The sequence below is a fragment of the Pelodiscus sinensis genome, chromosome 32, assembly GCF_052426305.1.
Source record: "Pelodiscus sinensis isolate ZL-2025 chromosome 32, ASM5242630v1, whole genome shotgun sequence".
NCBI lineage: Eukaryota > Metazoa > Chordata > Testudines > Trionychidae > Pelodiscus > Pelodiscus sinensis.
The window spans coordinates 6389692-6409429 of record NC_143083.1 but is presented as its reverse complement, the minus strand read 5'-3'; the positions used below and the strand labels follow the sequence as shown (position 1 = coordinate 6409429).

At 50.7% G+C, this 19738-nt stretch overlaps 1 protein-coding gene across 4 annotated transcripts in view; it reads right to left on the bottom strand.

Moving 5' to 3' along the window:
- Positions 1–7421, bottom strand: part of KANK3 (KN motif and ankyrin repeat domains 3) — a 55526-nt gene extending 48105 nt beyond the window's left edge. For 2 of the 4 annotated variants that reach the window (XM_075903124.2, XM_006123890.5), the window contains exon 1: positions 7277–7421. The gene's annotated coding sequence lies outside the window, so the exon portion shown is untranslated. Of the gene's footprint in view, positions 1–730; positions 3598–6419; positions 6723–7276 lie in introns of those variants that run through there. The other 2 variants (XM_075903127.2, XM_075903128.2) reach the window with 2 other exon arrangements.
- Positions 7422–19738: the final 12317 nt, after the last annotated feature.

Here is a 19738-nt window from a genome sequence, read left to right as displayed (position 1 = left end):
CTCTTGGGAAGCTACCCAGTGGATAGTGACAATCAGCAGTGCACATCCAAAACCAGCATGAGTCAACAGCATGTAAGTACACCTTGCCCCAAACAGACCCCAGTTTTGCTCTTGCTACAATTACAAATAATCTGATTCCATCACATCATTCAGGACTCCAGCAAACACCACAGTTGCATTAAAGAAGCAATAGTTCAGATAAACAAGTGGAACATAAGTGCGTACAGATAGTTCCTGAGCCAGCACAAAAGGCCTGGCGGGGGGCGGGGGGCGGGGGGGGGGGGGGGCTCAGACCAGCTGTGAGGTTAAACGGAAATCACTTTCAGAAGAGGGTCCTACAGACCCACGGCTCAGTGGCAGAATCCTTAGAAGGCAAGAAGGCTCAGAGCACACAGGATCCCTGGGAAGAGGCGGGGGGGATGGCACAGACTGCAGAGAGAATGTCCAATGGGATGGGAGCTACAGATCCCAGCTTGGTACAGGGCTGGGTGGGGAGGATGCAGTAGGCACCAGCTTGACAGAGGACCAGGTGAGATCAAGCTGGACGAGGATTGGTGAGTGGGATGGACAGTGAAGGCACCATCCTTTCAGGGAAGGATTTCAATCCCATTCATCAGGATCAGCTGGTATCTTTGGTCCCGGGGATGTTGTTTGCAGGATGATGAAGTGGCAGGCAGACATCTCACATTTCAGCCCATTGGGAACATGAGAGCCCTGGATGGCCACTTACCTCTGAACTTCCTGCCTTTCCAGACTGTAGGGCTCTGCTGGGCTGCGCAGTTGAGGTAGGGGCTAGTTTGAAGCGTTGTTGGTTGGGGACATGGGGCTCTGGCTTTTTTAAAGCTTCAGTTTTTGTAAGCCCTTTTCCAAGGGGCTGGTATGATGCCTGCTCCCTGGGAACCACTCTCCAGGCTGAAGCACGCATGGGATGAGGGACCGAGGAGGTGGCTCTCACTCTGCCAGATTTTTGAGGTCATCAAGAGTATGCGGGGGACAGAGCGGCCCTAGGCAGATTTATCTTTGCAAAGCACATTTCCCAAGCTGGGTCCTGGAGATAAGCTCCGAGGCTGTTCCAGCGTGAAAGGGAAACCACTGAGCAAGCGGTCTGCTTCCTCTCCAGCGAGCAGACAGGACTCCTCACTGAGAGCTGCCAAAGCAAAGCTGGGAGCACCAGGTCCCCGCCAGGCAAGAACAGCAGGCGATCCCAGAGCAGGGCAGATGGGCTGACTGCATGGCTTGCGTGGGCCTGCTGTTCAGAAGGGCTGGCTGCCGTCCCAGGGAGCGGCGGAGTGCCCTGCCACGCCGGGCACTCTGTCTAAAATTCATCTCACATGGCCTCTCCAGTACTGAAGGTTTGTAATCTGAGTAGCCCATTCTGTACGATCCTCAGTGGAGAAATGGTCCTTTTGGTCCTCTCAGGATACCACGTCAACGTTCCCTTTAATTGACTGTGAACGTGCAGCCTGCTGAAGCTTTTCCACATTGCACCCTGCAAATCAAGTTAAAAAATTCTCCAGTGGCTCTTTGACTTCCACAGTCGGGCTCCTCCAGGACATGCTGGGCCCCAGTATGCAAAAATTGTTTTCGCGTGCAATCAGTTGGGGGCTTAAAGGTGACCTCCCTAGACCTGGTGGCTGGTTTGACTGGTTTTCAGAACACCATCTGGAAACATTGAGTGTCATGTGCTCTAGAATTCATCGTCCGTGCTAGAGAGCAGGGACCACACAGGGCACTGCCCCTCCTGCTGGGCACGCAGTGGAGAGACCCTTCATGCCCAGGCCTACAACCCGAATGCCTCTCTGAGCAATCGCCTTGTTAGCTGCTGCAACATCGGATGGTGCTGAAGTGACAGCTTCACTGGTCAGCAGTTTATTGTCTCATCTCAGAGGCTGGTCCTGCAGGAGGCCTTCTCCATGCATCTGACTTCTCCCCTCTTCTCCGGGAGCCACCGGTGAGCCTGAACCACCACAGATCAGGAGATGGGAATACTCCCTTCTCTGACAGACAGGGGGAAGGTCAGAGTGCTCCGAGAAGCCCACGTGTCTCCAAGACGACCCAGGGAGAGACACCCCAGGCATTTTTGTGAAGGTCTCAACTATTCCAAAGTTCACTCAGAGGCCAGAGCCACACCAGAGGAGGCAGAGTTGGTCTGACTCACTGAGGTCAGGGCTAGAGACAAGCTTGAATAACCTCAGTCTCCTAATTGCAGGGCGGAGTACTGATTTATGAAGCTATTATCCTCACAATCAAGCCCTCTTCCTTCGGCGGGACCACAGGCCTGTCTACGCAAATGCCAAAGGGCGTTGCTGCGAAGGGGCTCTTAGAACATCATGCATGTGCAATGCCTGGGCCAAATCGTCAGCTGATGTAAGCGGCATACTGATTTACACCAGCTTGGATATGGCCCAATGTTTCTAGTTATTTTGCATGGGTAATGTGCATTTGTCAGTAAAACTGGCCAGCCCTCTCTTCCCCACTCTGCAGGTGCCTGCCAATCTGGGAACCTACATATCACAAGACAGACAACAGCTGGAACCTGCATCAGTCCAGCAGCCAAAACCCACTGACCACCTTTCCCCAACGCAAGACAAGCAGGCTTGCAGCAAGAGACCCAGGGGGCACTAGGAATAAGCTGCCTAGGGATGAAACAGTTCTGTTTTACAAAGAGAACACACCCCCTTCAGCCAGGATGACTCAAGATTTACACTCCACGAGTCTGACTGTGTGCACACAATACGGGCATATCTGTAATGTGTGGGCACGTGTTTCGGCATCTGTGCTCACCCGAGAAGAACTCAGTGCAGCAGGGCACAGGTATAAAGGGCCCGCAGTTACTGCTCAGTGGTACATGTACAGATTTCATGTGCACACACCTCCTTTACATTCACGCCAGCACATTTACACCCCCCCCCCAACCTGGCTGGACACACCTGTATGTCTGTCTCCCCCAGGTACACACAGTATCTCCACGCATATACTCGCAGACTGAACTCTCCACAGCCAGCAATGGTTTCATTTTCCTTTCGGGAGGAACACTAGTCAGACTTTACATGTGTTTAATGCCCCAGAATTTAATTCTGCAACCAGGAATAATGGAGCAAGTTCAAACACGGTCCCCAGGCTGCAGCTTTCCAGCAAGTAGGCAGGCCAGGCATCCTATGATCAGCCAACACTAGACAATGTGCATCAGGGAAGCCCATGGCCATGCATTTCCAGCAGCTCTGACCAGCATTGCTGGGCTTTGTAATCAGGACCCAGCTGCTCAAGTCTGCTCCATACAACTAGGCACAAGTCTGAACTCTGACCCTGGGAGAATCAGAAGCAGCCACACTAAGAATAACAGAGTCCAACCTGTGTCAAGTTGGGGCACAGGGCTCTAAATCAGACCCCGGCTTATGAACGGATTCTGTGGATCCTTAGGAAAGGGTGGGGGCAAACTCACTACTGTTTCACATGAGGGATGTAATAGTGTAGTTAATGAACCGATTAACCAATAAGCAAAAGCTTATAGGTTAATGCTATAGACTACATGCATTTCCCCCACACACACCAGTAAATTTTTTAGCAGGCTGGCCCCTGCTGCAGCTCTGTATTTAAAGAGCATTAGGAGCCGGGCAGGCAGGCAGGCAGCTCGCCCGGCTCAATTCCATCTTGCGCTGGGTCTGGGATCTCAGACCCTTCCCAATGGGGACTGCTGCCACTTCTTTATCAGAGGCAGCAGCACAGGGAGACAGGCAGCCGGTCTGCAAAGGGAGCGGGTTTTCAAACAGGATTCCCTTGCGGACCCACTCCCACCTGGTACCCCATACTGCTGCCTTTGCTACAGTGGCTCCTCAGGAGTGAGGCTGGAGTGTCCTGGCTGCTGGCCCCGACCCAGGGACTATAGAATAGTCGACTAACCAGTAAGAATTCATGAGGTTACTTGACTATGCAATTAACTAATATTTAACATCCCTGTTTCACACACTGAGAACTCATGTTTGTGCTCCAGCACGAAACCCAGTGGAAGCAACAAGAGAAGTCCTTATTCTCACTTAGTATCACTAAGGATATTTCCAGAGCTCCCGGAGAACCTAAGGGTACATCTGATCAGCTGTTTGTCGGCTCAGCGCGGCAGCCATGTAAATTTAAATGAAGCGGTGATTATTTAAATCGCCACTTCATTTTCCTATGCCTGGTAGCCTAATCTACATGCCTCTGGCGCCAGAGGCATGTAGTCTAGACGTACCCTAAGCTAAGGCTGCGTCTACACTTGCACTTGAAGGACAAAGCTTTTGTTGTTCTTAACCTACCCACCCATGAACACCAAAGTTTTGCAGAGGCAAGTAAAAACATGACCACGGCTTTGCCGGCAGGTGCACTCTCCTGCTGACACAGTGACCCCCTCACAGGGGGTGTATTTGGCGACAAACAGTTAACACACACACACAGACCTAGTGACAAGGCTGTGTCAACAAACCCTAACTGCCCTGCCTGTACAAACAGTCAGGAGTCCTGTGGCACCTTAAAGTACAAATGGAAAATCCCCTTTAATTGGTTAACTGTCTAAACCTATTGTTTAACCAGTTAACCAATTAAAGGGAAGGATGGAGCAGACCCTCCCCTGCCTGCTACTGAGCTGGAGCAGCCTCTGCCCGCTGCAGGCCTGGAGCTGCTCCAGCCCCCACCAGTTAACCTTAACTGGTAAGTCTCACTAGTTAAGGGTGGGGCTTCCCAGTTAAAGAGTCACATCCCAACCTTATAGATGAACAGATTTATTTGGGCACAAACTTTCCTGGCTAAAACCCCCTTGTCAGCTGCACGAAGTCAGAAAACCCCTCTGAGGTTGGTCTTCTACCTTCAGTAGAGAATCTCTCCTTTTACACAACTGTGCTCCCTCCCCACCTGTAGCCTCACTAGACCGTAAGGGCTTAGTCCAACGAACTGTGCGGTTCCCAGCCAGGGCCCACCTCCGCAATGGGAGGCATTTTTTACCGGACTGCGGGAGGGACCCTCATAGGAACCAGTCAGTTACAACTCATCCAATGCCTTGCCCAGCCCCGGTACCAGGCATGTCACCACCCGTGCAATGCCTTGCCCAACCCCAGTGACAGATGTTTGCCATGGCAGCAGCTGGCAGGGTTCCAGGGAGAGCAGTTACCCCGGGAAAGCTAATCGGAAGTGGGTCCATGGGAGGTAAAGGGCATTCACTACCCACATGGCAGGGTCAGAGCGTTCGCACAGGGGATATGGAGACTTGTCCACATAACTCTCCTCTTTATGGAATTAAAGGCTTGGCCCATAACTCTCCTCTTTCGTGGGCACATTCATCACTAAAAGTCAGAGCAATCTGGTTACCACCCAGGTAGCTCGCAGGCTAGAGGGTTTACTCTCAAAGCAGGTCTGGCTAGTTCCACTCTTCTGCTCTCAGACTCCGTATCCGTGTTTTCCTAAAACACAGTGGCCAGAATCATGGTGTAAATCAGCATCACTCCATCAGCTCCAATGGAGCAACAGTGAGTTACAGCAGCAGCCACGGACGTGGCCCCACTTCCCAAGCCTGGCATTGGGATTCAGAATGGAAAGATCCCCCTGCTGGTGCCAGGAAAAGCTGGATGGGTGGCCATTCACAGCAGATATCCTCTTACATAAGAGCCAGGTCATTTTAGCCTTTTTAAATGGCCTTCCAGAAACCTGGAGAGCATATTCTTACCCTAACCAGCTTTCCACTTTGCTCTCTTCATTACGGATTAACAATAGCAGACCCAAATCCCCAGCCTTTACAAATAATCTTTTTGTCTGGTGGTACGCAGATTAGACTAGGGATGTAAAGGGTTAACCGGTTAACCAGCTACCCAGCAAGCATCACCATTACCAAGTGATGCTTATCAGCTAGAGGGTGGCCTGACACCGGTGGGAAGGCTGCTCCAGCCCAGCTGGGCCCACCGTGCTGCAGCATTTGGGTTAACCAGTTCAACTTAAAGTTTAACTGATTTAACTTTTTAAATGAGATTTTGCATCTCTCCCTTAGATACAGAAAGGACAGAGAAGCAGGAACGGCTGCAGGGACCTAGGCATTTACAGGAAGCCAGGAACAAAGTCGATCCTTGCCAAATTCCTGCACTTCCAGAGTCATAGAGCCTAAGCCCAGGAGAGTCGGCTGGCCAGCTCACAGACACAGAACCCCCTATATAATCCCTAGTTATCAATCCTTTACAATACTGTCCAGGCTTAATGCACAAATTGTCGCCGGTGGAGAAACCACCACAGCCCTGATAAATTGTTCCAATGGCTAATTACTCTCCCCATTACAAATGTACGGCTTATTTCCAGGGTGACTTTGGCTAGCTTCAACTTGCAGTCCCTGGATCATGTCCCACCTTCCTCTGCTAACCCACTCACACTGCCAACACCCAGAAAGCAACATGGCTCCTTCTCACCAGACCCAGCAGGCTTCTAACACAGCTCTGGCCCACGACATCTCGAGACAAGCTATGGATAGGGCGCCTCGTGCCTGAGAAAATATTTCCCTGCGCCCGTACTTCATGTATTTGGGGACAGCAAGTTGCTTCTGTAAAAGGCAACGTAGGAACATCAGTCCCCTCAAACCTGGACAGCCCCCGTCTGCCTACCTAGCTGCACTGTGAACGTGTCTGGCACTACAGTGTCAAGGTGCTATGAGCATAAAAGAAGAGCCCTGTAAATCCCCCTGCCAGCTGCTTTAAGTGCCCCCCTCCACGGCCAGCTGCTTTACACACGCCCCCAGCTATCTGCTTTACACACCACCCACACAAACACCCAGCTAGCCGCTTTACGGGCCCCCCTCACACACAGACACCCGGCCAGCTGCTTTACACCCCCCCCGGCCAGCTGCAGAGCATTCTTACAGACGTGGACACCAACTGTGCGTCCGGGCAGAGCTCTCCGTACAAGAGTTGGCCCAGGAGTTGGACATGAGGGTCTCATCTCCGCTCCCCCGGCAGAGCTGCTGGGGGGGGGGGGGGGAGACCTCCACGCCCGTGGCCAACGTTACTGAGCCACTTACAGCAAAAGGAAGGAGGCGCCCAGAGGGGCCACTGATCGGAGCGCCCGAGTCTGAACGGGGCCCCGGCGCAGCTTCCCAGCCCGGGGAAACCCGGACCCGCGTGGCGCGCCTGCGGGGAGAGGAAGGGAGCAGCACCCCGTAGCCTCGGCACCTCCCTCTAGCCAGGCCCGGCGGCACCCAGCTGCACCTGTGCCGGCGGCGCGGGGAACCGAGCCGGACCCTCCCGTGCGCTCCCCGAGCCCTGCTCCTTACCCGCACCGGCCGCTGGTCCGCATGGCCCCACGGCGCTCGGCGCCCTGCCTGCGAGCGGCTCGCCCGTCCCCGCGCACCTCGGGCCAATTGCGCGCCAGGGGTGGGGCCGCCCGGGGGCTGGACCTGCTCTCTCCCTGCCAGCAGCGCGGGGCCAGAGCCGAGAGGCGCAGGGCCCGGCCGGACAAAGCTTTGCGCGGAGCACGCCCCGCAGCTGGTGCTGCTATTTGAGCTGCGCCCTGCCTGTGCCAGGCGCTGTACACCGGGCTGCCGGCTTCGGGCGCAGGGCGACCAATGGGGCCCTCCTCCACGTGAGATCAGGGCTTCAGTGCGCTGCAGGTCACTCTATGGAGTTCTTATTTTGGCCTTGTCTGCATTTCAAAGTGGTGCCCCTATGGCCCCCACCCCCTTGTGCTGGCAAAACCCAGAGGCTGTGTCTAGAGTGGCCAGTTTTTCCGGAAAATCAGATGCTTTTCTGGAAAAACTTGCCAGCTGTCTACACTGGCCGCTTGAATTTCCGCAAAAGCACTGACTTCCTACTGTAAGAAATCAGTGCTTCTTGCGGAAATACTATGCTGTTCCCGTTCGGGCAAAAGTCCCTTTTGCGCAAAAAGGCCAGTGTAGACAGCTCAGATTTGTTTTCCGCAAAAAAGATCCGATCGTGAAAATGGCGATCAGGGCTTTTTTGCGGAAAAGCGCATCTAGATTGGCATGGACGCTTTTCCACAAAAAGTGCTTTTGCGGAAAAGCGTCCGTGCCAATCTAGATGCTCTGTTCCGAAAATGCTTTTAACGGAAAACTTTTACGTTAAAAGCATTTCCGGAAAAACTGGCCAGTCTAGACACAGCCAGAGTGTAGCTCTGAATGTGAGGACCAGCCCTCCTGGGTCAGACCATGGGCCAGCTAAGCTGGTGGCCAACCCTGGATTTGGGAAGGGTGGGAGGTGTACAGAACAAGGCAGCTGGTGTGACCCACTTCTGTCAGCCTTCTGGAAGCCCAGAGCATGAGGTGGAGTCCCTGCTGATAGCCCATCATGGGCCTCTCCCCTGGTGTTACCTGGTTCTCTTCTCAGCCCAGTTATACAGGGCCCACACAGTCTGTCTCTCTTGGGCTTCCTGGTGCCACAGGAATAATATATGGTAGCAGGGTTGAATTAGACACAGCTAGCCCATTCCTAGGGCTCCAGCTCCACGAGACCTGAATTGCCTCTGTAAGTTTCTGAGTCTCCTCGGGGAGTCAGAGATAAGCCAAACAGAGTGCAGCTGATACCTGAGTCTGCTGGTAGCCTGAAACAATAGCTTGCAAGATGTGTGAAGGGCCCGGTTCATCTTAACCCACTGGTATCCTAAGGAGGCATGGGGCAACAGTAGAGGGACAGAGTCGGAGCATGAGACATAGCCCCACACCCAGATCCGTTGAGCAAATTGTCATTGTTAGTAGGAGGGGCATGAAAACTGCCTCCTAGAAATGCTCAGCCTATTCTTACACAGACAAGAGTTGTGTCCTGGTGTGAGCCCCTAGTTGTAATGTTCTGGCAAGGGGCACTGGTTTGGTTTGCTGGGACAGGTATCCTGTAGGCAACAGGTCCATAGCAAGGGCACCATTTCAGGAGAGCAGGGGAGACAGCAGAAGCTGTGCAAACTGGGATGCAGCTTGCTTGTCTTCCCCTTCCTCTGACAATAAAGGGGAAAGTACTTGGTTTCTGTGCATGCCTCTCACTTTTGGCCGATAAAGGGAGGGGGCAGAATAGTAATTAATGGAATCCACATACTTTCCCCTCGCTCCCTTATCATCAGGGAATGGGAAGAAAAGCAACCACCTCCCAATACACATGGCCACTGCCCTCCCTGATCTCCTGAAACAGTGCCTTTGGTCCACAGCTAAGAAGGATTTGAGCTGGAGAGGCAATCAAAGGCAAAACAAACTTTGCTGGAATTCAAGTTTTAACTTCTATACAGCTAGCTCTGTGGTTCTCACCCACTCAGTATGCAGCTGCTGCCCTTGTGACACCCTCAGGCCCATACAGATAGTATCTATAGGTGGGGTGGGGCCCAGGTACCAAAGAAGCTACATATGAAGTCCACACAGGTAATTGGTTGAGAACCACAGATGCAAATCAATAAGCAAGACCATGTGAGTTGGTGCCAGCTGGTGACTCCTAATAGTATTTCCTGGAAACTATTGTCAGTTTTGCATCTACTTTTCAACCCCTCAGTTCAGAGTGGGGAGGAGCTTAGAAGGGCCAGCAGCAGAGGCCACCCCAATCGAGTCTTAAGTTCTAAATTCCATTTCCAGTGTGTTTTCCTTCAGCAAAGCTATTTATGGCCCCATTCTCGGTCAGTCACACAGTATGGACATGGCAGCAGCCCTGTATTTTCAGAACGCAGCTTGGACTCAGGGCCATGCACTGGCTGCATATTTTGGAGGGAAGAACTGCAGGTCCCTGTAGGACTCGCTGGGGGAAGAGTGGTCAATTCTCCAGGGCCCAGTTTAGGAGGGGGAGAATCACAGGACTCCACCCTAAGTGGGAAAGGCACCAGGCTTGAGACCGGAGGGGTGAATCCAGGGAGCACAGAGAGGTGCAGCTAGCCCTTGTGACTGGGTCAGGGACCCTCTCCCCTGGACCCTGCTTCCCTCCAGCCACCCAACAACCCCCCCCCTCCCACCATCAGGAATGCCAGGGCTCGACTGTTCAGCCTGGCCTCTGAGATGAGTTTAACTGCAACAAGTTGGGCTGGGTTTTTTTTCCTCGGGCATCAGAGTACAGGTGTGTAGGCAAGGGGACCTTTATAAACAGCCCCTCTTCCTCTCCCCCACCACAACCAAGCTCCCTCTTCCACTGTAGGGGAACACCCCAACAAATGCTGGTACCAGTCCCCATCCCCACAGAGTACTGAACACCTAATGGAGTGCAGCTCCATTAAGTATCTCTGGGAGCCACCCAATTCCTATGTCTTCATGCTCAGCCCAAACAGGGCACCACTCAAGCATTTGTAGTGGGTCTGCTCCTGTGTGGTGGGGGCCAGAGTGGAGAGTGGGAAGAGGGGTCTAAGCACCCTCCCATTTCCCTAGTATTCTTTGGACAAGCTTTCTGCAAAAAACTAATAGTCTAGCAGCACCTTAAAGACTAACAAAACATGTAGATGGTATCATGAGCTTTCGTGGGCACAACCCACTTCTTCAGAAGCTCATGATGGCATCTACATGTTTTGTTAGTCTTTAAGGTGCTGCTAGACTATTCATCGTTTTTAAAGTTTTTCCAGTTAGGGTATGTCTACACTACAAAGTTAATTCGAACTAACAGCCGTTAGTTCGAATTAACTTTCATAGGCGCTACACATACAAACTGCTAGTTCGAACTTAATTCCAACTAGCGGAGCGCTTATTTCAACTAGGTAAACCTCATTCTACGAGGACTAACGCCTAGTTCGAATTAAGTAGTTCGAATTAAGGGCTGTGTAGCCACTTAATTTGAAATAGTGGGAGGCTAGCCCTTCCCAGCTTGCCCTTGTGGCCACTCTGGGCACAACCAGGGAAACTCATCTGCCCCCCTCCCGGCCCCGGAGCCCTTAAAGCGCCATGGGCTGGCTACGGTGCCCGTGCCAGGTGCAAGCCTGCCAGCACCCAGCCAGCAGACCTGCACCTGGCACAGCACGAGCCAGCCACCCGCTGCCACCCAGCCCGCCGCCTCTTCCCAGGACCAGGTTGGCGGCTCCCAGGAGCCTGCCCGGGACCTGTCTAGTCTAGTGCGGAGATCGTGGACCTCATCCACGACCTCCGCACTAGGCACAGGAAAGTGGCTGTCTAGGGCAGGATAGCTGCCAGCCTGGCCACCAAAGGCTACATGCAAACCCAGGAGCAGGTTTGCATGAAAATCAAGGTGGTCCAGTGAGACCCCCCGACCCTGAGCCCTGAGCTTAGAACATAAGAACATAAGAACGGCCGTACTGGGTCAGACCAAAGGTCCATCTAGCTCAGTAGCCTGTCTGCCAACAGCGGCCAACACTAGGTACCCTGGAGGGGATGGACAAAAGACAATGACCAAACCATTTGTCTCGTGCCATCCATCTCCAGCCTTCCACAAACAGAGGCCAGGGACACCATTCCTACCCCCTGGCTAATAGCACTTCATGGACCCAACCTCCATGAATTTATCTAACTTCTCTTTAAACTCTGTTATAGTTTTAGCCTTCACAGCCTCCTGTGGCAAGGAGTTCTACAGGTTGACTATGTGCTGTGTGAAGAAGAACTTTCTTTTATTAGTTTCAAGCCTGCTACCCATTCATTTCATTTGGTGTCCTCTAGTCCTTCTATTATGGGAACTAATGAAGAACTTTTCTTTATGTACCCTCTCCACACCACTCATGACTTTATACACCTTTATCATATCCCCCCTCAGTCTCCTCTTTTCTAAGCTGAAAAGTCCCAGTCTTTTTAGCCTCTCTTTGTATGGGGCCTGTTCCAAACCCCTAATCATTTTAGTTGCCCTTTTCTGAACCCTTTCTAAGGCCAAAACATCTCTTTTGAGGTAAGGAGACCACATCCATACACAGTACTGAAGATATGGCGTACCATAGTTTTATACTTCCTCTCCTCCTTCTTCCTCTGGCTTCTCCCTTCCAGCTCCCTCCTCCCAGGTTTCCCCCTCCCCTCTCCCACCCCTCTCTCTTCCCCTCTCCCACCTCCTTTTCCCAGTCTCCCCAGAAGTTAATCCCCCCCCCCCCAGTTTTGTTAAATAGAGTTTCTATTTTTGAACACACGTGTCCTTTATTTTGTACATTAGGGAGGGGTAAGTGGAAGGAGGTGAGGAAGGAATGTGGTACGAGCCCCCGATGGGGAGGACTGGGGTGGCTCTGCGGGGTCCTCAGGGTGGAAGCTACCCTGCAGCCCCGCGATTGACCCCCCTCCCGGATGGCAGCCTGCGGCAAGTACAGCTGGGCTGATGGCCGAGTGCTGTGATGTGCCGAGTGTGGGCACTCGGGGCACTCCAAGTCAGGAACACTTTGCTGTCCCTCATCGAGGTAGGCAAGCAAGCGGGGAACCCTGAGAACTGTCTGTCCGGGATGGGGGTCAGGTTCCTTTAAGCACAGCCCTCGGCTAGCCCGAGACAGCAGCTCCACACTGTAAGTCCTAACCTGATGCCCTGCCAGCACTGCTTCCGGCCAGCCTTAACTTCAGTTCAGGGTCCACTCAGTGTGGTCATGCTAGTTCGAATTAGCAAAACGCTAATTTGAACTAGTTTTTAGGTCTAGATGCACTAGTTCGAATTAACTAATTCGGATTAAGTCAGTTCGAATTAATGCTGTAGTGTAGACATACCCTTACAGACTTACTCAGCTCTGAAGCTTCTGCAAAACCAGACAGTCTTCAGAAGCTCCCACTGAAGTTCCCCAATCCCTAGCACAACTGCTGACTGCTCCCAGGCCCTTTGCTGCCTTCTTTCCGGTTCCCACTAAAGCTAAACAGCCACAGGTGGCATTTCCTGTGGGCACAGGCAGCGAGTGCAGCTTTTGGTCTCACTCGATGTTTGGGCCACTCAGCCAGTTCACCAATCAGCACACTGGGAAGGTTGCAGGCTTCTTGTTTGTTTGGGCAAAGTTTTGTTCCAACTTTATGAAGAGTTCGGAGTGTGCTTAGCTGAGAAAAATACCACCTGTGCTTTCCAAGTGCAGGGCTTTACTGTGGCCAGTCTCCAGTGCCACAGTCAGCTACTTCAGTGTGGTGACTTCCTGCCATTGTGTAACAATATGTTTTTTCTATAGCCATAATCAGTGCTCGCCAAGCGGCGGTGAGTGCTGCTCGTCAGCCGTGTGGAAGCGCACGCTGTGCGTGCACAGACCACACTGTGCATGTGCTAACCGCACTACGCGGCCCCACCGGGCTAAAATCTGCTTGCCACAGGCGAGTAGATTGCCTAATTTGTCGAGCCCTGGCCATAATGGAAGGCCTAAAGCCTTCCTTTGCAGCCAGACTGAAGAGCAGCAGTCATTTGCTGTAAAGCAGTGGTCTCCAATCTTTTTAAGCACAAGATCACTTTCTGAATTTAAAATAGTGGTAGAATAGACTCTCTTCTCAAACCCTACCCAACCAACACCCCCAGCTATCTCCTGACTTCCTGATACTACTGACTTCCTAAAGAAACTACAAAACATCGATAACCTCCCCAACAACACCATCCTTGCCACCATGGACATAGAAGCTCCATACACCAACATCCCACATGAAGATGGATTACAAGCAATTAAAAACACTATCCCAGAGGACACCACTGCCAATCTGATAGCAGACCTATGTGACTTTGTTCTCACCCACAATTATTTCCAGTTTGAGAACAACTTATACCTCCAGATCAGCGGCACAGCCATGGGTACACGCATGGCCCCACAGTATGCTAATATCTTTATGGCTGACCTAGAACAACGTTTCCTCAACTCCTATCCTCTTTTCCCCCTTCTCTACTTACGCTACATCGATGACATCTTTATGATCTGGACACATGGCCAAGAAACACTGGAAACATTCCACAGAGATTTTAACAACCTACACCCCACCATCAATCTCAGCCTGGACCATTCTACACGAGAGATCCATTTCCTGGACACGACAGTACAAATCACCAATGGAAAATTAGACACCACTCTCTACAGAAAACCCACCGACTCATACAGTTACTTACATGCCTCCAGCTCCCATCCAGAACACACCATATACGAACCATCATCTATAGCCAAGGCCTTCGATACAACCGCATCTGCTCTAATCCCACTGACAGAGACCAGAAACTTCAGGATCTCTACCAAGCATTTATAAACCTCAACTACCCACCCAGAGAAATAAAAAAGCAAATTGAAAGAGCCAGACGAATACCTAGAAACCATCTACTTCAAGATAGACCCAAGAAAACCAACAATAGAACACCACTTGTCATCACCTACAGCTCCCAACTTAAACCTGTCCAACACATTATCAATAAACTACAGCCTATACTGGAACAGGATACTAAACTCCGAGAAGCTCTGGGAGACAGACCCATAGTCTCCTATAGACAACCACCTAACCTCAAGATGATTCTTACCAACAACCACAGGACATACCACACTAATACCAACCCTGGTACCTTCCCTTGCAACAAACCCCGTTGCCAGCTTTGTCCACATATTCACTCTACTGATACCATTATTGGACCCAACCAAGTGAGTTATAAGATCAAGAATACATATTCCTGCGCCTCCAGAAATATAATCTATGCTATCATGTGCCGAAAGTGTCCATCCGCTATGTACATTGGACAAACATCTCAGACACTTCGCCAAAGGATCAATGCCCAAAAAACAGATATCAGACAGGATCACAAAGAAAAAACAGTTTCTTGCCATTTCAACCAGAAAGGACATTGTCTCAATGACTTAATTACCTGCATCCTGCTTCAAAGACCTTTTAAGACTTCACTTCAAAGAGAATCCTCTGAACTGTCATTCATGCTTAAATTCAACACTTTACATGCAAATTTGAATAAAGACGCTAATTATCTTACCCATTACAAAGATAGCTTCCCCAATTATCACCTCTAATATCATTAGCTCACAGACATTTACCTTCCCCCCTTCTCTCCCTCCATCCCCCTTCTGTTCTGAAATGTCATTTATCCTTTTCATATGTGTTCATTTTTTTTAATTGTATCCTTTGGTATATATGGTTGTGACAATTTTCTTCCACTATTTGATCTGAGGAAGTGGGTCTGGCCCACAAAAGCTCATCATCTAATAAACCATCTGGTTAGTCTTTAAAGTGCTACATAGACCTGTTTTTTGTTTTTCAGAATTTAAGTCAGTCCAGGATCTACCTCAAACCCCACTCCCTTCTCCGAGGCCCTGCTCCACCCCATCGCCAAGGCCCCCCCCCATCACTCTGTGAAAATGGGGTACAGGGGAGGGGGACAGAGTGGCATCAATACCCCCTGTCTCCGTCTCCTCTGCACAACAAGCAGGAGGTTCCCAGGGGCTGTTCTGGGCAGGAGGAGCAGAACATGACGGCGGGGGGGGGTAGGGGCAGCTGAAGTGCAGACACTTGATAGCCTCCCAGCCAAACCAGTCAGCATCACCTGTCAGAGGCTCCAAAATCTACCAGTAGATCCCAATTTACTGGTTGGTGACCACTGCCAGAAGTCCTTCATTAGCATTTCACAAGCTTTCATTAAGTACCGGGTTATACAGGTGACCCTCAAATTTACTATGGAGACACCATGCGTCAGTACCAGTGCCAGCCAGCAGCATTTGAACTGGTGCCCCGCCAGTCCAGGGCCTTGCCCTGGGCCCTGATCAGCGTCGCTGCAGGCCTGGGACATTTGTGTGGCCTGTGCCTAGTGAGCGCCCTGCTCCAGCCTAGCATGGTCTTTCAAGCCCAGCACGCTGGGGACTACAACTCCCAGGAGGTAAAGCGGGCAGGTGTTTCTCCCACCACATGGCCTCCTGGGATTCAAAGCAGGGCTGTGAGCTGTGGCTTGCTCTGTTACAGAAGTGCCTCGCCTGGTTGTATTTTTAGGGTATGAAATGGGTTTCCAGGAATGGAACCGCCATTTATAACATTGCGCCTATTAGGGTTGCCAGATGGTTGAAACAAAAATACCCCCCCCAAAAAAAAACACAGGGAAAAAATTCTGTTGAAGGGGAAAATAAAGGGGTGGGGGGGAGACCAACGTTGCTGAGTAAAAAAAAAAAAAAAAAAGGACTCCAAGGACTTATTAAGCCAAAAACACACACAAAAAACATAAAACAGCATGTCCCCTTTAAGAGTGAGTGCAGGGATAGGAACAGGGGAGAAGTTGAGCACTAAGACCCAGGGGAAGCATTGCTACCTCTAGGTCTTTTGGCCGGCAGCCATTTTGTGCCGGCAGCCTTGGGGAATCAGGTAAGCGTGGGGGCTGGGATCGGGGGGCTGGAGGCCGGGGGGGACTCAGGCAGGGGAGAGGGGAGACCAGGCACTGAGTGTTTGTAGGGTTGCCAGGTGCCCGGCGTTTTTGCCTCCTGGCCGGGGAAAAGTTCAGAAAATACCGGACGTCTGAGGTGTCCAGTATTCTCTGAATTTTTTTACCGGACAGGAGGCGATAATACCGGGCTGTCCGGGTGAATACCAGACACCTGGAAACCCTAGGGCCTATGGGAAATAAGAGTTCAACTTCTGATGGCTCAAATTACGACTGCTCTCCAGGAACGAATTAGGTTGTAAGTGTAGGGTTGCCAGGTGTCCGGTATTCTACCAGACAGTCCAGTTTTTGCACCATATGTCCAGTAAAAAACATTCAGAAAATACCGGACATGTGCAATGCCTGGTATTTTCTGTTTTTCCGGCGGGGCGCCGGACAGAAGCCTGGCAGGGGCGGGGGAGTGGCTGGGAGGCGGGGCCACGATTAGCGCTGGGAGCTACTAGTTGGGTGTAGAAATCGGGCGGGGGAGTGGCTGGGAGGTGGGGCGCAATCGGCGCTGGGAGCCCTCAACGGATTACATCTGGGGAGGAGTGATGCCTTCGGGAGGAGGAGAAGCCCTGCCCCTGCTCCTGAGAGCTGTTCAAGCGCATTGTGGCGCTGGAGTCCAGGAGAGAAGCCCGCGGGTACTTTGTACTTGCATTTAGGCACCTTCCAGGGGCTCTCAGCCAAAACTGACTGGGGTGGAATTTCTGCTGCTTCACATTGGGACACCCAAAGACCTGGCTATGGGGGTCACCTTCCTACCTATGATCATCCCCCTCCTCCGCCCCACCCCGCCACACCATAGTGTTGCCCCGGTGTCCGCATCTCTGCTTTGAGTAGCAGGTGGCTGCTTTGCAGAGCAGACTCTGCTGCCTCCCCCTTTGTTCCCCGCTTGATGGCTCTTGGTAGTAGCCACATAGGATGTGTGTTCTGTGTGGGTGGGTTTTTTTTTTTTTTTTTGCTTGACAAATTTTTAGACCGTGTGTTCGATATTTTTTTGGGAGACGATCTGGCAACTCTACGTAAGTGCGGGGGTCGCCTGTACACAAACGTAAATGTTTGCTGTTACATTAGGAAGAGTTAAGTGAGAACAATACCAGTAACGATCCATTTGTTTTCATGAAGTTTAACCCTATGAGTACACATGTACACGTTATAAATTGCTTTGGTGTACACTAACGCAAGAGAATTGGCCTGCGGCCCTGGACTAACCTGGCTTGCCAGAATCACAAAGAATAGGAGCAGACCACCAGGACTGGTTGGAAAATGTTTTTTTTTTCCTACATGGAAAATTTCAACTTTTAATGGAAAAATCAGACTCGGACTTTTTTGATGGTCCCTGTATCTAAGACAATCATGATCCTCAGCAATGTAAGGCTCTGACACAAATTTTGTATTACACGTTCAAATTCAGGGACTTTTTTCTTAATTATACCATGGGTTGGTTCCAGTGTTGTTAACAATCTGAAGCACAGAACGGAGTTCCTACCCTGCCATCCCCTGCTCCCAGGAGAAAACTCCTTTGGATTTGCAAGGCCCTAGTGTACTCCTTGCGCTGGCCGCCTTGTGGGGCTGCTGTTGCCAAGTCTCCTCTCGCCTGGCACAGCAGAAATCCCTGTGCCGGGAACTCTATCACCCCAACGCAAGGCACCTCCCACCCCAAGTGGGTGAAAAGTTCTGAGACTGCAGATGCTGACTTTGGCCTACAATAGCCCTATTGGATTTACTGTGCTGGGAATAGGAGGCAGGGGTGTAATTAACTGATGGTTCTTTTCTTCTCTTCTGCAGCTGCTCTGCTAATCATCTGTTTATCCCCCAGGCCTTCCACCCTCTGCCATGCTGATGTGACAGATATGGTCCTAGCAAGCTGTCAAAGTGAGCTCCTGAGGGGTAGCTGTGACCAAACCTGCCCAGTTTCAGCTCTCTCCTCGTGTCTCCTGTTCTTTGTGTGGCTGTGCTAGTCCTGTGGGGAAAATGCTCCTGGTGAATGCTGTGCACTCGCCCCATGTTCTGGCTCCCCAGATAGGTCTCATAGGAAATAAATCTTTCGCTGCCCAGCTCAGCTTGTGCCAGCCCCATTCCAGACTCATAAGCTGCCATGAAACTGAGGAGGGGTTTAAGGCAAGTTAGAAAGGAGGACTCAGATTTTCCCAGGCTGTGGTGAGGTTTGTAATAAACTTCTAACGTTATCAGAAGAGAATTTCCTGCATGGCAAACAGCCAGGGAGCCCAGGGATAGGAAGGCCATTAGCAAGTTCCAACAGGTGTAAAACCATCATATGGAATCAAGCATAGCTGCCAAATAATCCCAGAGTGTTGCAAGCTGTGTATATTCTATCTGCATCACCAAAGGAATGGTTAGCAAGACATGCAGAGGACGGGTTTGTTCAGCAAGGGCAGACTACAAGGCTGAAGCAGAAGTAACAGATGGGAAATGAAATCAGAGTTGCCAACTCACACAATATTTGGTGGTTTCCTCAAAGCTCTAGCTTCGGGAGTCATGTGATTATGAGAGAGTCTGTTCTTTCATTTTCATTAAAATATTTCTGTCCCATGCGATGGTAGATAAAAGCTTGAAAATCTTGCATGAATGTGAAAAGATCCAAAGAAAAAGCACCCGACAGTTGTTACTTTTTAAAAATTGCATGATTTTAAAGCCAACTTATGACTTTTTTTTTTTGGACTCATGAATTTTGACAACTTGGCTCTGGAATACTGAAAATCAGAGTGTACATAAGGGACTTGCTCATTTTGTATCCCTCCTCCCCAGGCAAAATGTATTGCAAGAACTGTGTGCAGTTGAAGCAGCAAGGGAAGGAGTGGCTGCATGTGGGTAAATCCCTCTGGAGCCCAGGAATTTGCTCACAATACAACGTTTTCCTGGGGCGTGCCTGAGCTGTGCGGGAGTGTCTAAGTCGATCTTTAACAGAAAATGTTAATTTCGGAACAAGTGGGCACTGTGCGTTATGACTGCGGTCAAGGACTCTAGCTGCATTCCTCAGCACCCTCAAAGAAGACACCCACAAGCTCTGGTTTCTTTCTGTGTGAAGATACTATGACTACGGTTTCAGCGAAAGAGCCTTTGTCTCTGAAGCAAAATACAGGACTATGTAGCACTTTAAAGACTAACAAGATGGTTTACTAGGTGATGAGCTTTTGTGGGCCAGACCCACTTCCTCAGATCAACTAGTGGAAGAAAATAGTCACAACCATATATACCAAAGGATACAATTAAAAAAAAGAACATATATGAAAAGGACAAATCAAATTTCAGAACAAAAGGGGGATGGGAGGGGTGGAAGGTAAATGTCTGTGAGCTAATGGTATTAGAGGTGATAATTGGGGAAGCTATCTTTGTAATGGGTAAGATAACTAGAGTCTTTGTTAAGACCCCGGCGTAAAGTGTCGAATTTTAGCATGAATAACAACAGTTCAGAGGATTCCCTTTCAAGTGCAGTTTTAAAAGGCTTTTGAAGCAGGATGCAGGTAATTAAGTCGTTG